General features: G+C 42.9%; 1 protein-coding gene across 16 annotated transcripts in view; it reads right to left on the reverse strand.

The window, feature by feature from the left end:
- The window catches only part of LOC121872966 (kinesin-like protein unc-104), a 193,531-nt gene that overhangs the window by 162,392 nt on the left and 18,806 nt on the right, over positions 1–12,333 (reverse strand). For 15 of the 16 annotated variants that reach the window (XR_006090185.1, XM_042376133.1, XM_042376132.1 and 12 more), the window contains exon 1: positions 403–653. The exons of the other annotated variant lie outside the window; for it this stretch is intronic. The gene's annotated coding sequence lies outside the window, so the exon portion shown is untranslated. Of the gene's footprint in view, positions 1–402; positions 654–12,333 lie in introns of those variants that run through there. 16 annotated transcript variants of the gene reach the window in all.

Raw genomic sequence — 12,333 nt, forward strand, 5'->3', positions numbered from 1 at the left:
GCCTTAAACATTCACACACACCAAAGACTAGTGTAACAAACTCTTCGACTGCTCGGCTCTCTTCTATACGGTGTATTTAAGAAATTTTCTTTTCCAAATTCTCTCAAAAATGCTTAAAATCAAGTTGCATGTCTTGCAAACTGCATGGGAAGCTAATGCCTCTACCATGTCTGTGGCTGGAGTAAACAATAAGTCCATGTTTTGGTTACCAGCTGGTGGAACAGATGGCTCGAAGACAACTGCGTCACACTACCAAGTGCGACGTGAAGAGTGTTGGAGTGAACCCTAGAGTGGCAGGTATTAAATACAATAATGCATGGAGAGCCTGTGGGTGAGGGTCTGGTAAAGGGATATCCAAGGAGTAGAGGTGTTTGGGGGTGGGCGCGGCTGTCGTATACTCACACTCAAGCAAGATGGCTTCCAGACAGCAGAGACTGATTGATCGGTGCAACGAGGAACACAGCCACAAAAGGACTGTGGGCCTGGGAAGTCAAGTCCAGGGCTTGGTGGTCTAACAAGGCTGCCCCAATACTACATCGCGGCCGACCCGCATCTTCACTAGAATGTACAAAAATCCCGTGTTGGAGGAGTAAGGTGAACACAGCAAGACAGAACACTCGCCAGAAACACAGTGTCCGGGCCCAGGTTCCAGGCGGCCGCTCACGTCACCCGCGCCTGCGTCCTCCAGCCCGCCCACTCCACTTCCAGAGTCTCCCGACCACTACCAACCTCTCCACACTTTTTCGTCTCATTTATAAATTAATGATAATATATAAAAGAATACGAATCACCAGTTGATATTCTAAATTAATATAAACAGATTAGAGATACCAAACAAGAGCGAACATCGTCGGCGCACTTGTAATAAAGCAGTCAACAAATGACGTCATCTGACGTCATTGATATTGACCAATGGTAGGTCGAATTCAAGTTACTGTGTTGATTATGAAAGTAGATCAGAAAATGCAGTTAATTTACACCGGTAATATATAATATATTATCATTCAGTAATTATAAACCAAAGAAAATCAATAACAAGACCTCTGAACAGGGCTGGAAACATTATTCTGCCGCTGATAACAAAAACCGGCAACCTCGTCGCCCAAACATCGATTGCAGGTCAAAACGGAACCACAAAAAAATAAAACAAGAATGACTGCGAAATTGTCTTCTATAATTAGAAAAGTAACACCGGGGCAGACACGGTAGGCCACACACAGTACCTGGCCGGGCTGTGGTGTCTCAGGTTACTACTATTACCCTACACACTGTTATTTGATTCTTCTCTCCCCTCCTTCCCCAACATCACCCCCTTGCTAGTCATCCCACGCAGTGACTACCCCATCCTCTCCCCATCGTTCTTCCTCTTGCAAAATGTACAATGGAGAAGATCTCGACGGGGGAAACATGGTAGTGAGGAGGGCCTGGAGACCAACCCCCCCACCTCTGTGTGTCATCCCACTCAGTTACAACCCCAACCCCTCCCCCATCCTCCCTCCTCATGGCTTTCCTCCTGCACAATGTACAATGGGTAAGGTCTTCATGGGAGAATCATGGTAGTGAGGAGGTAAAGAGGAGCACATGAGGGCACCATGCATCTACTGACGCCTTACAGAAGGTATTGATCCAAGTCGTCATGCAACATGAGGGCCGCTGGGTTGGTGCGCACCAAAACACTACTGCTGCCTCCTGCCCACACCCCCACACCCCCTCTGCCCACACCCCCACACCCCCTCTGCCACCACCACCACACGCTGTGTCATCAACCAACACAACCTATTACACGTGAGGTGATGAAGGAAGTACCTGGTATCATATGAAGGAAGAAGCCCTGGGATATCACGAAGGAATACTTGTCTTACCTAATGGCCGCCATACACTTAGGAACATAGAAAGTAAGGAACACATAAGGCCACATGAAGAAAGGAGCACTTATGATCCCATGAAGGCAGGAACACTTATGATCATATGAAGGAAGGAACACTTCAGGTCACATGAAGAAAGGAGCACTTAGGATCCCATGAAGGCAGGAGCAGTGAGAATTACAGATCATAGAAGAGTTTAAGAAATATATCAGGGGTTAAAATATGGAACCATGTGTATGTGTGTGTGTGTGTGTGTGTGTGTGTGTGTGTGTGTGTGTGTGTGTGTGTGTGTGTGTGTGTTTAAAGAAGACGTTTATAGTGTGTGTCTTTGGGCCTAAAAAAGTGTCATGTCAACTTTGAGCCTCTGAGCTGACCCTTAAAGACACACACACACACACACACACACACACACACAAGGTGGATAGAGAACCTGCACAAGCCTACTCATATCTAATCTGAGTTTTATTGACACAGACACATCATAAAACGTGCACTTTACACACACACACACAAACAAACACAAAAGATACATACACGCCCACACACACACAACAAGTACAAAACAAATACGCACACACACACACACACACACACACACACACACACACACACAGGTTCAATCAGAGGGGTTGGCGAACATAAAAGTACAACTACACAATATGAAAAAGTTGACAGAGTACATTTTAAAGTTAAGAAAAATGGAGACTAAAATTGAAAACTTCCGGATTTGAACAAAATTGTAGACTGAAGGGAATGGATGTGAATCAATACTGGCAGCTAGGAATATGATAGATAGATAGATAGATAGATATTCCGTAAAATCGTCATACAAGTTCACAATGATTCAGCATGTACTAAGACAATGCAAGATTACAATTTACAGGAGAGTGCAGGTATACAATGTACAGGAGACAGTGTAGGTATACAATGCACAGGAGACAGTGTAGGTATACACTGTACAGGAGACAGTGTAGGTATACACTGTACAGGAGACAGTGTAGGTATACAATTTACAGGAGACAGTGTAGGTATACAATGTGCAGGAGACAGTGTAGGTATACAATGTACAGGAGACAGTGTAGGCATACAATGTACAGGAGATAGTGTAGGTATACAATGTGCAGGAGACAGTGTAGGTATACAATGTACAGGAACACACTGTACAGGAGACAGTGTAGGTATACAATGCAGGAGACAGTGTAGGTATACACTGTACAGGAGACAGTGTAGGTATACAATTTACAGGAGACAGTGTAGGTATACAATGTGCAGGAGACAGTGTAGGTATACAATGTACAGGAGACAGTGTAGGCATACAATGTACAGGAGATAGTGTAGATACACAATGTACAGGGGACAGTGTAGGTACACAATGTACAGGAGACAGTGTAGGTACACACTGTACAGGAGACAGTGTAGGTATACACTGTACAGGAGACAGTGTAGGTATACAATGTACAGGAGACAGTGTAGGTATACATTGTACAGGAGACAGTGTAGGTATACACTGTACCGGAGACAGTGTAGGTATACACTGTACAGGAGACAGTGTAGGTATACACTGTACAGGAGACAGTGTAGGTATACACTGTACAGGAGACAGTGTAGGTATACAATGTACACACACACAGTGCAGGTATCTTACAGAGGGAACAGGAGCAGAAAGAAAGACAATGTACACCCAGGCTAAGATTGGGATGTAAATATTACTGGCAACTGGCAGTAAATGAGAGTAAACACGAGAAAAATGCAATACGTACAATGAGTCAAAATGTCCTGGGTGCCAGCATCATGTGCTCCAGTGTGCTATAATGACACGGTCTAAATATGATGACATGAATAACGTAACTGAATTGTATAGATGTGTGACAAGAGTAAAATAGTTGACATGATGATATTGTAAAAAAAAAAGAAATGAATCAATGAGCAAAATTATATCACTCACAAAAAATACAACTGTCCCAAAAATCGCCCTATCAAGGAACATAACACATGGTTCACTACTCTACTGCTCGTGTACACATTACAATCTTAGGGTCCATAAAAGGTGTTAAAAAGATCTACACAATAACTGAATGTTTCCTGATAAAAGATAAACACTGTACCTGTATACGGAAACTGTGAGACCAACAAAAGATAATAAAACGGAAACAATATATTAAACCAGAATAAACACGGATATAAAGCGAAAGACAACAACAATATCGACATGATCTGAGTCTTTCAAGTGGTGCAGTCATCTTGAAGCCACAAAAAGATCTTGATTGAGAACAGGGCGAGGAATACTTCTTACGTTCACTCATTCTCCTGGGGCTAAAACTGAACTGAAACCATAACAGTAAAGTTTTCTGAAGTTGACGAGAGAAACAGGACAACAAACACTTAATGGACTCCAGCCTAAATAGCTTACAGTGGAAAAAAAAAAATATAAACAAGCGAAGAAAAGTCACGGTGAACCTTAAATAATTATATCAATATTCGTTTAAGATTGTAAAAGGTAACACTTGTGCAATAAAGATCAAGAAACACTAAAACATAATCAATCTCACACACACAAAAACATTAACAACAAACACATTAAAACAAACAACACTAAAATAAACAAACACTGAAACATAAACAACAAACACACAAACATAAACAACAAACACTAAAATAAACAACACACACACACACACACTAAAACAAACAATCACACACAAACATAAACAACAAACACTAAAACAAACAATCACACACTGAAACAAACAATCACACACTGAAACATACATACATACATACATGTAAACAACAAACACTAAAATATAAACAACAAACACACTAAAACATAAGCAATCACAAACACACACACTAAAACATACACAACAACTTATTAGAAGATGAACAACACAATAAAATATGAACGCACTAAAACATAAACAATCACACACACTAAAATAAACAAACACTAAAATATAAATAACAAACACACTAAAACATAAACAACACACTAAAACATAAACAAACACACACATTAAAACACAAACAACACACAAACAGAGAACAACAAACCCTGGGGTCACAAAGCAGCACAACAATCACTGTGTAACACGGAGTCGCTTAACCCGCCGCACGCCACCGACCCAGGCCGCCAACACACCCCCACCACTTACACCCAAACAGCCTTACACAACTTGTAGGACGTATAACACTTAACCAGAAACACAGATTAGGGAAGTTAAAGGGACATACTACAAGTTAACTGAATAATACACGCCCTCTTGCCGAGCTGTAAGGCAACAGAGGAGCAGTTGGACAAGCCTATTGCACAGCTCAACTGGATACACACGCAACTGCACTGAAGTCATAGGAGTGTGAAGGAATTTACCAGAAACAAAATATTAATCTATCGTAACGTAGCCATATAACGAAGTTCACTATGACCAAGATCTCTGAAGTCATACAATGTAGTTTCATTATATGTATATTTCCTCTCCCGTTATCATTATATGCACAGGAGTATATTTCCTCTCCACAGTTATTATTATAGAACTTATATTTCCTCTCCCCAGTTATCATTATATGTATATTTCCTCTCCCCATTTATCATTATATGTATATTTCCTCTCCACAGTTATTATATGTATATTTCCTCTCCCCAGTTATCATTATATGTATATTTCCTCTCCCCAGTTATCATTATATGTATATTTCCTCTCCCCATTTATCATTATATGTATATTTCCTCTCCACAGTTATTATATGTATATTTCCTCTCCACAGTTATTATATGTATATTTCCTCTCCCCAGTTATCATTATATGTATATTTCCTCTCCCCATTTATCATTATATGTATATTTCCTCTCCCCATTTATCATTATATGTATATTTCCTCTCCACAGTTATTATATGTATATTTCCTCTCCCCAGTTATCATTATATGTATATTTCCTCTCCCCAGTTATCATTATATGTATATTTCCTCTCCCCAGTTATCATTATATGTATATTTTCTCTCCCCAGTTATCATTATATGTATATTTCCTCTCCCCAGTTATCATTATATGTATATTTTCTCTCCCCAGTTATCATTATATGTATATTTCCTCCACAGTTATTATTATAAGTGTATTTCTTTCTCAGTTATTATTATATGTATATTTTCTCCACAATTATCATTATATGTATACAAGTATTTCCTCTCCCCAGTTATTATATGTATATGTCCTCCACAGTTATCATTATATGTATATTTCCTCTCCCGAGTTATTATTATATGTATATTGATAAGAACATAAGTTGTTATGGTAAATGTACAGCAGAAACCAAAACAAGAATAGGGCCACCAAAACAGCATTTAATAATCTAAAAGACCTGCTGAAAGGGACATTAACTTCAATTTGAAAAAAAAAAGGCTGCTGAAAGGCATTAGGTGGCAAGGACTGATGTATGGGTCAGAAGCGTGGACACATTCAGCAGACACCAGAAAGTGTTGGGGACCTTTGAAATGTGGTGCTTTAGGTGAATGCTACGAATAAGCTACACTGAAAGGAAAACAAATGCAGAAGTACTGTACTAACATTGGCAAAAACTTCAAGAAAATACTTTAAACATACAAAAAAAAAAGATACTTTAGTAAAATAATTGGGGCTGAGTAGATAACAAATATACTGTAATATTAATGAACAAAGTAGAGAGTAGGAGGACTAGGGGAAGGCAGAGACTGGAATGGATGAATTAAATTAAAATCTGGGTGCCCGTGAACGTTGAGAGTGGAGGACTATGGTCGCCAACCCTCAGATATGATGACAGTAATCTGATTGATTGACTGAGTGTCTATACAACCAGAAACAACAAAACTCGGACAGGAGCAAGACAAATCCAAAACAAGAGATCCACCAGCGACCGACAACACCAAACACGACACAGTGAGGGTGACACAACACCAGACACCATGGTAAAAGAACCATTATAGATTCATGTAGTGCTGCCCTCCCACTCATACAATTATATACACCTTAATAATTGTACAAGTTTCCAAAGTGGGCGTGACCTCCATCGATGACCTGGCTATGACCCTGATCTTTGTCCGGTGTTCACCATAAAGAGTGCAATGCATATTCTAGCACAAGGCCGACCCGCTGTGAGGTAGGCGGGCGATATAAACTGTGTAAGACGCCATGAAGGTTCAGGAACAAGGGCGTGTCATCGGAGGGGGGATAACACGATACTAAAGATGGATTATAAACGAGACCAAATCAGCGGAACACAGACTCAGGACTGAACTCGAAATTTAATTCTAAAACGCAGGATTGGTTAGATTACGTTAGAGGCAGGTTAGGTTAAGTGTGGGATAGGTGAGGTTAAGTGAGGGGTAGATATAAGTTAGGTTAAGGGTAGGTTAGGTTAGGGGTAGGTTAGGTTAGGGGTAGGTTAAGTTAGAACATATTAGATAAGGAGAAGTTTAGGTTAGGTTAAGTTAGGTCAAATGAAGGATACGTCAAGTGAGGGTTAGGCTAAGCGAAGGGTAGGTTAAGTGAAGGGTAGGTTAAGCGAAGGGTAGGTTAAGCGAAGGGTAGGTTAAGTGAGGGATAGGTTAAGTGAGGGATAGGTTTAGTCAGGGTCAGGCTAAGTCAGGGTTAGGTTAGGACAGGGGTAGGTTAGGACAGGGGGCAGCTCAGGGGGTAGTTTAAGTTAGGGATAGGTTAAGTTAGGGATAGGTTAAATGGAGGGTAGGTTAAGTGAAGGGTAGGTTTATTGGGGTAGATTAAGTGAGGGGTAGGTCAGGTCAGGTCAGGGGGTAGGTCAGGTCAGGGGCATATTAGATAAGGAAGACACATATACAGATCGAGGAGTCCGTGAGTGCATCTTATACCTTAATGACGGGAATCTGGAAAGGCAAGAACAGGGTGTACACAGAGGAATAGGTTAGGTTAGGTTAGGTTAGGTTAGGTTAGGTTAGGTTAGGTTAGGTTAGAAAATTGAAGTTAGGTGAAGCTATGATTGGTCATATCAGGTTAGATTATTTTAAGTTAGGTTAGGATACAATACGTTGGGTTAGGTGGGGATGGAATAACTGTACAGTAAATGTTAATGGAAGTTACACAATAAGGCAACTATAGTTATCACAAATGAAACATCACACGAGCGGATACAAAGCCTGCCCGTGAACCGTTACCATGGCTGCCCAGAGTAATACTGATCTATTGACGCTGTTACTGTAAATTAATATAATCATCCATGGAAACTTTCTCGTGTCATCGTTTTCTTAAGTGTTCAAAAACTCTATGTGTTATCATTGTACGAACCGTTACCATAGCAAATCTTTGGTCAATTCTGGCACTATTGTTACCAAAAGTTTATCATCTCAACCGTCTCACATATTTATCATACTTGCCAAGTTTGGTACAAATCTGCAGACCTGTTCTCGAGCTATCTAGGGGACAGACAGAAAGAGACACACAGACAAGAACAAGAACAAAAACAATATCTTGGCTTGCACTTGCGGGAAGGATAATGATGGTAATAATGACAGCTATCCCAGATGGAGTGAGGATGATGATGATGTCTACAAAGACTGACGACGAGCAGAGTTAACTAGACTTATTTGGTGAAAAGAGCACCATGAAACACCAGCCAGCCAGCCAGCCCACCCCTCCACCAAGAAACACCCACCCATTATAACCGGCAGCCAGCCCACCTGTCCACTATGACATATTCCCAAGCAAGCCCGCCCATCCACCATTACCTGCCCACCCGCGCCTATCCATTCACCATGAAACACCCGCCCACCATCCATCGTTAAAGACTCGCCCGCCCGCCCGCCCATCCACTCCTCGCTATCTTATCACCATCACCACGCTCCTCGCGCAAGTATTTATCAAAGAGCTCCAGAAAATGGCGACGGCTGCCGATATTGTCAAGTGAAGGTCGTGCGACGGAAATTGACAGGGAAACACTTCTCGTGTCTTGCCTGAAAGACTTCTACCCGTCTGATACTGCTACTGTCTCACCCACTGCCTTAATGTTTGTGTGTGGGACAGTGTAAGGCGGTGAGGAGGCCAATGGACCTGACAATGTGTTGTTCCTGGTAGACAGTGGACCTGGGGGTGTGGTGTCCCTGGTAGACAGTGGACCTGGGGGTGTGGTGTCCCTGGTAGACAGTGGACCTGGGGGTGTGGTGTCCCTGGTAGACAGTGGACCTGGGGGTGTAATGTCCCCAGTGGACCTAGGGTGTGGTGTCCCTGGTAGACAGTGGACCTGGGGGGTGTGGTGTCCCTGGTAGACAGTGGACCTGGGGGTGTGGTGTCCCTGGTAGACAGTGGACCTGGGGTGTGGTGTCCCTGGTAGACAGTGGACCTGGGGTGTGGTGTCCCTGGTAGACAGTGGCCCTAGGGGTGTGGTGTCCCTGGTAGACAGTGGACCTGGGGGTGTGGTGTCCCTGGTAGACAGTGGACCTAGGGGTGTGGTGTCCCTGGTAGACAGTGGACCTGGGGTGTGGTGTCCCTGGTAGACAGTGGCCCTAGGGTGTGGTGTCCATGGTAGACAGTGGACCTGGGGGTGTGGTGTCCCTGGTAGACAGTGGACCTGGGGGTGTGGTGTCCCTGGTAGACAGTGGACCTGGGGGTGTGGTGTCCCTGGTAGACAGTGGACCTAGGGGTGTGGTGTCCCTGGTAGACAGTGGACCTGGGGGTGTGGTGTCCCTGGCAGACAGTGGACCTGGGGGTGTGGTGTCCCTGGTAGACAGTGGACCTGGGGGTGTGGTGTCCCTGGTAGACAGTGGACCTGGGGGTGTGGTGTCCCTGGTCACACATGGACACAGGTGAAAAAAAAGGAACCTGCAAGAGGCCGTTTATTAAGTCCTCTCCTATTATAAGGTAAACAGTAGATCCCTCGGTTTATGACCTTGACCTCTGACCCTGTGACCTAAAGGAAACATAACACATCTTCTGTTTCAAATCGATTCATTTAAAATTGCGTATACGACCACTTATGTTGACAAGTTTCATGTTAGCACGACAAACAGAGGGTGTGTGTGATGGCTATATCCCTCCCCCAGAATTAGCTGAGGGGTAAAAATTTGATACAGTAACCGGGTGTGGATCTGGATCAAGAGTAGGGACAAGGGAGTCACAGGACAGATGTGTGTAATAAACTGCGTCTTGCCACGGATTTAAGGAAGGTGACGTCTTCTGCAATATCTATTACAGTGGGAGGTGGGTTGGTGAAGGAGGGAGGTGGGGTGATGGAGGGGGAAGGGGTGAGAGGTTGCGCGCGGCCATCCTCTCTCTCCGTCTCTACCCTCCCATCTCCCCTTCCCTCCTTCTGTGCTGGGTGACGTCACGCAGGAGGGCTGAGAAGAGGCCGCCACACCTCACATCACCGTCACAACTGTCAACCACCTCGCTATCTATTCACACAATTCCCAGTCAATATTCCGAGTACATTTCAGTGTGTGTCTGCAAAAAAAAAAAGGTACCAAGACTTGTCAGATAAGGTGATTTTTTTTTTAACCTGGGGACTTGATGTACTACTCCAAACTCTGCGACAGACACTTCCTTCGTTAAGATTATAATTTACAACTGTCAGAGGAGAGAAAACACACACCACACTCCCTCTTAACACCATCTATAACACTGAGCACCACATTACCTAACCCTAAACTATATATATTTACTCTTTCAACCAACTGCAATATCAAGCTCCCTCCAATGGCCAGTCTAGGGTTTAAAGTTGGGTAGTTGTGAAGACCAGTAATACACAGACCACCATCACGTGAGACCAGGTTATGTGTGAAAGGTGTTATGCCTCCCAGTACACACTCTATACGTACTATTGGTTAAAGTTTAGGATAGGTTAGGTTATATTTGGTTAAGTTAGGTTAAGATGGGTTAGATAAAGTTACAATAGGTTAGGTTAGGTTATATATGGTTAAGTTAGGTTAAGATGGGTTAGATAAAGTTACAATAGGTTAGGTTAGGTAACAATAGGTTAGGTTAATATAAGTTAGGTAAGGTTACGTTATAATAGGTAAGGTTACAACAAGTTAGGTTAGGTTACGTTATAATAGGTAAGGTTACAACAGGTTAGGTTAGGTTACGTTATAGCAGGTTAGGTTACGTTAAAACAGGTTAGGTTAGGTTAGGTTAAAATAGGTTAGGTTAGACGAAATTAGATTAAAGTACGTTAGGTTAGGTTAAATTAGATTATACTAGGTTAGGTTAGTTTAGTTAGCTTATATTAGGTTACATTAGGTTAGCTTAATTAAATTAGATTAGGTTAGGTTAGGTTAATTAAATTAGGTATCCTTTACCCGGTTAATGTAAAGTCATCATCCTCTGCCGCCATGATGACCTAAAGCTGAAGCTCTGGCTGAGTATTGGGGGAGGGGGGAAACCACGGGGGACACAACGGGGGGGGAGGAACACCATGGGGAGGAACACAGGGGAACACCACGGGAGAAGGAACACCACGGGGCAGGAACACTACGGAAGAGGAACACACAAGGAAAATCACGGGGAGGAACACCACGGGGGAAAACCACGGGGGGACAACAGGGGAGGAACATCACGGGGGGAGAACACAGGGGAACACCACGGGGAGGAACACCACGGAAAGGAACATCACGGGGGAGGAGCATCACGGGGGAGGAGCATCACGGGAGGAACACCATGGGGGGAGGAACCACAGGAGAACACCACAGGGGGGGGCACTATAGAGTAAAAAGAGATTGAGAATTTTTTGTGACTTGTTAAATCACAAACGAACAAGTAACTACATCTTGAGTAATGAAGACCTTTAGAATATATCTGTGGACACACGCACACACATGCACGCATACACACACAAGCAAGCACACACATACATACATACCTCCATACATACCTCCATACACACACACACACACACACACACACTTTCGACTCTCACTGACCATCATCACGACCTCATCTGCAAATTTGGTGAGAAGCTTCTGCACCATCCTGGACACCGGGTCCTCCTACCTCCTGAGATCCCTAGCCCGAGAATTGCTGTTCGACACCACAACCGCATCCAGCCCATACGAGCACGAACTGATCGCTATAAGAACAGCCCAGTCCCAGCCATTGTAAAAATTATCAATAACTTGTAATAAACCAGTGTATTCACTCCCAGTAAATCCTACTTTTTGCACTTTCACTATGTTGAAATGCCCTGTAGTTTGAGCTTTTCCCCACCTAGTTATTATAGATCTTATTTGTATCACTTATGTTACTTGTATGTTATCTGTAAATCGAAACCCATTCCCCAATTATGTAACTGTATATTTTCAGCCTTCCGGCTGCTATGCCCTTCCAATAAACCGCATATTATTATTATTATTATTATTATTATTATTATTATTATTATTATTATTATTATTATTATTATACCATCCTACAACCCTTAACCCGACCCCTTAAAGGTGTAAACTTCCCTATCGCCGGGTGTTCGTGACAACATTAATG

Source organism: Homarus americanus, unplaced genomic scaffold (assembly GCF_018991925.1).
Source record: "Homarus americanus isolate GMGI-L3 unplaced genomic scaffold, GMGI_Hamer_2.0 scaffold11022, whole genome shotgun sequence".
NCBI lineage: Eukaryota > Metazoa > Arthropoda > Malacostraca > Decapoda > Nephropidae > Homarus > Homarus americanus.